Here is a 4,380-nt window from a genome sequence, read left to right as displayed (position 1 = left end):
CAGCACAGTGATGATTGAAGCAGATGGCATGGTGCCTGAAAAGTAGCCACCATCAATATATACTTCCCGAAAAAATGAAGCTAATGAATGAAGAATTGGACAGTGGGAAATAAATAATAAAAATATTTCTTATTCTACTTATTCTAGCAGAAGAAACTCCAGTATCAAGTAGTGCAATACTATCCCCACTCCAATAATGCCTCTCTTTTTCCAATTTCAGTCATTTCTAAGCTGAGCACCCTGAGGTGTGAGGCTAAGGAGTGCTTCACCTCAGTCATGTAAGCCCCTCTGTACCCTCTTAAAGATCTCTGGATGCACTTCACAAGTAAGCAAAATGTATATGACAAAGATCTCAATCAACTATAGGTTGTGAATTTTGGCAAGTGATTCATTTTCTCTGAATCACTTTCCATGGTGAAATGGAGATAAAAGCTACTTCCTAGAGTGGACATTCCTGTGAACTTGCATGGAGAAGATATTCACATACCGCATATAATGTGCATACTGCAGTCACTGGGCAAAAAATAATGAGTTATTTTAATGCATTTGTGACTGTGTTGTGTTCAGATCCATTCTATTCCTGGTGCACGACTATCCTTTTAACATACAGTCTCCTTAGGAAATTACTGTTCTAAGAAACCTCCACAGATAACCATTCTATACTAGTGTTCATTCTAACCTACTGGATTCAAGACATCTTATTCAAGACATCTTGTAAAGGATGGAGTAAAAGGGTAAAGATTTGATCAAGGTCCTTTAATATCAGGAAAACCTGCTGCATTGCTCCCTAATCACTCCTTATGTACCTGTCACCCTGAGCTGGAAATGCTTCATACTGTATATTCACCTCTTCATGTGGTGTTTCTCTTTCCATCCCTCCCTTTATGACTTATTAGTCAATCTCAAGAATGTATGTATGGCCTCCCCGGTGGCGCAGCGGTTGAGCGCTGGGTTGCGAAGCTGCCCGCAGCCTCTGCGGCGCCGGTTCGATCCCCGGCTGCTCCCCGGCCACCGGAGGAGGGTCCCACATGGCGCGCAGACCTCTCCTGCCGCCCGCTGCTCCCCTCAGCAGTGTACTTTGGTCCTTCTGTCTGCTCTGCTCCCCGCTCTGGCTCTGGTGAATTCTCTCACCCTCCCGCGCTTCTGACTGTACCCAGTGCTTGTATAAATAAATAAATCTTTAAAAAAAAATTTTAAAAAAAAAAAAAAAAAAAAAAAAAAAAAGAATGTATGTATGGTGGATTTCCTTCCCCTTCTTCATGTACTACGTCACTGCTCTGCTCAGAAACAGCCTGCTCATCTGCATCATCCTCACGAAGCGCAACCTCCATGAGCCCGTGTACCTCTTCCTCTGCATGCTGGCTGGAGCAGACGTCGTCATCTCCACGTGCACGGTGCCTCAGGCCTTGGCCATCTTTTGGTTCCAGGCTGGGGCGATCTCCCTGGATCGCTGCATCACTCAGCTCTCCATCCACTCCACCTTCATCTCAGAGTCGGGGATCTTGCTGGTGATGGCATTTGACCACTACATTGCCATCTGCTACCTCCTGAGATACACCACTGTTCTCACACACTCACTGACTGGGAAAATTGGTATCTTCATCTTTCTGAGAAGTTATGGTACAATTTTTCCCATAATATTTCTTCTGAAAAGATTGACTTTCTGCCAAAATAATATTATTCCACACACCTTTTGTGAACACCTTGGCTTGGCCAAATATGCTTGTTATGACATTCGAGTGAACATCTGGTATGAGTTTACCAACCTCATATTAACAGTGGTTCTAGATCTTCTGCTAATTTTTGTTTCTTATGTGCTGATTCTCTGTGCTGTGTTCCGCATCCCATCCCAGGTTGCTCGCCACGAAGCTCTCAACATAAGTCTGCATCATCATCCTCTTTTATGGCCCATGGATCTTCACAAACCTTACTCAGATGTTTGGATGCCACATTCCCCCTCATGTCACATCTTGTTGGCTATTGTCTGCATTCTGGCTCCACCTGTGATGAACCCCATCATTTATGGGATCAAGACCAAGCAAATCCAAGAGCAAGTGGTTCAGGTGTTGCTAACAAAATAGAAATCTTTTAGTTTAAGAACTGAGTTTTGGGACTATCTGGCTGTTTGTGAAGGGTCTAAGAGCAGGAGGGATCTGCTGAAATAGAGATGGCTCAGGGTTCTGTTGGTAGAGAAAATTTGCCAGGGCAGTTGTAGGACTTACTCTTCCATTGTCAAAACAATCTAAGAGAGCATAACATGTTTGACTGAACAAGTGATCTCCTGAAAAGAACCTGGGACAGAATGAGTTAACTTTCAGAAGTCATATGTCCTCAATCATGAGCATGATATTTGGAAACATGTAAGAATAGTGCTCGATTGGGAATTGGTTTGGCTTTTCCTCAACCTCTGAGGAATAATCACATGCAAACCTCTACTCCTTAATAGCCATCGTTCTAGCTAAAATAGTCTTAGAAGCAATGATTCTAGGTTTTACATTTATTCCTATTTTAATTGATATCCTACCAACACGTGTATTTGTAATAAGGGAATGTAAATGTGTGTTTTGTATTATGTAGAACAACCATTGAGAGTGAGATCACTGGACTGATCATTCCTGTGGTAGAAACTACTGATGTGGTTTCTGAAGGGCTGAATGTGGGGGAAATGCTGAGATAGGAACTCCTCCAATCTCAATGTCAGACTATGTTCTTTAATCTCAGCTGGGCAGTCACAGTTTGTAATGACTTTACTTGTTCTTTACAGGAACACTTTCCATTATCACTTTCAAAGTAACCCAAATTTCAGAAACATCAGGCCATTAACTCTCCAGGTCGTGCCATGCTCTTCATGTGTCTCTCTGCTTTGTCTTGGAATAATCTCTTGACTTGCTAGAAAACTGTTATCCTCTTTTCTTAACCCAGTTTTCATCTCCCCTCCCCTGTGACACTTCTCTAACCATAACTCCTTCCCATTGTATTATTTAGTTGATTCTTCCTCTCTGAGGAAAATAGCATGTTGTCCACATTTTTAAAAATACTTATTAATCAAAATTCTATGTTCCTTGTAGAAAACATTTGAAATTATGAAAAAAATATTAAACTTGAAATGGAGTTCCTAAGCCATACACTTACAGCCCTCAAGCAGTTTTGTTGTTAAAATTCTGTTTTCACTAGCTACACATCTGTATCTCTCTACTTAGATAATCTATGTCTGAAACTGAATGTATTTTATCTCCATATATAGCTACAGATTTATCTGTTACTCTATCTGGAAATATAGGGTAGATATTTAAGTATTTATCATATTCTGCATTTTGTCTGTAACCTACTTTTTTTTAAACAAATTTTTTAAGATTTATTTATGCATACAAGAGCTGGGGTACAGGCCAGAGATGCGGGGGGTGAGAGGATCCACAGAGTGACTGAAATACACGCTGAGGGGAGCAAAGACAGGAGAGGTCTGCTTTGCCATGTGGGTTTTTCTCTGGCCTGCCGGGGATCAAACTCGTGCTGCAGAGGCTGCGGATTGCTTCTTAGTGCGGTGTTTAACCCTATGTGCCACCAGGGAGGCCCTGTAACCTACTTTTCTTAAACTATGGTACATTGTCGATGTCTTCAATATATGAATTTATGTCCGGAGCCGCCTGGAGCATGCGCCGTGTTGCGCAACACACGTGCCATTAATTAGTTTTTGCTTTACCGTTTTGCCTGCTGAGAAACCACAGGTGTTTCCTATTAATCAAATGAGACTGGGAGGTACGATGGGAGGAGCTACCAGGATATAAGAAGAGAACCATGAGCAGGTCAGGAGGTTATTGCGACAGAGATTATTGCGAGAGGAGCAGAGAGAAGGTCAGGGAATGTAGAAAGACAGGGAAAAGTAAAAGAAAGGAAAAGGAAAAATAAAGAAGTAAACGCTAGCGTCAAGTTGTCTCAAGCCCCTCATTTCAATCCTCAGCCCTTCTCTTTTCGTGCCTATGAATCCCGCGGGTCGGGACAAATTTATGTAATCAATTATTGACTATATGTCATTTCATTGAACAATTTTGCTATCATTTATTTAACAAAACATCTTTTAAGCCCTTTTTGACATGACCTTACATATTTACAAATTAAAGCCCTTGTGGCTTACACAGTCCAGATATATTTTAAATAAGTTATTTTTAAGTATAGTCTTTTAATATGATGCAGATGTTCAATGTAAAAACATTTGGAAAACAACCTGAAGATAAAGAAAACTCCCCCATCAGGAGATAACATTTTAGGATACTGCCTTGCATTCCTTGCTCTGTGTGTGTGTGTGTGTGTGTGTTGTGTTCATATACTTTCAATTATTACTGGGCATTTGGAGTTTTCCATTTTTATATAAACAAGTCTTCT

General features: G+C 41.1%; 1 pseudogene across 1 annotated transcript; it reads left to right on the top strand.

The window, feature by feature from the left end:
* The first annotated feature begins 1,008 nt into the window (after window positions 1–1,008).
* LOC311178869 (olfactory receptor 52B4-like) lies at window positions 1,009–2,081 on the top strand (annotated as a pseudogene). The gene has a single exon. The product of its transcript is annotated as an olfactory receptor 52B4-like (transcript).
* Window positions 2,082–4,380: the final 2,299 nt, after the last annotated feature.

The sequence above is a fragment of the Talpa europaea genome, assembly GCF_964194135.1.
Source record: "Talpa europaea genome assembly, chromosome: 1".
In the NCBI taxonomy this organism is placed as follows: domain Eukaryota; kingdom Metazoa; phylum Chordata; class Mammalia; order Eulipotyphla; family Talpidae; genus Talpa; species Talpa europaea.
The sequence above is the reverse complement of the archived record's forward strand: the minus strand, read 5'-3'. Positions and strand labels throughout refer to the sequence as shown.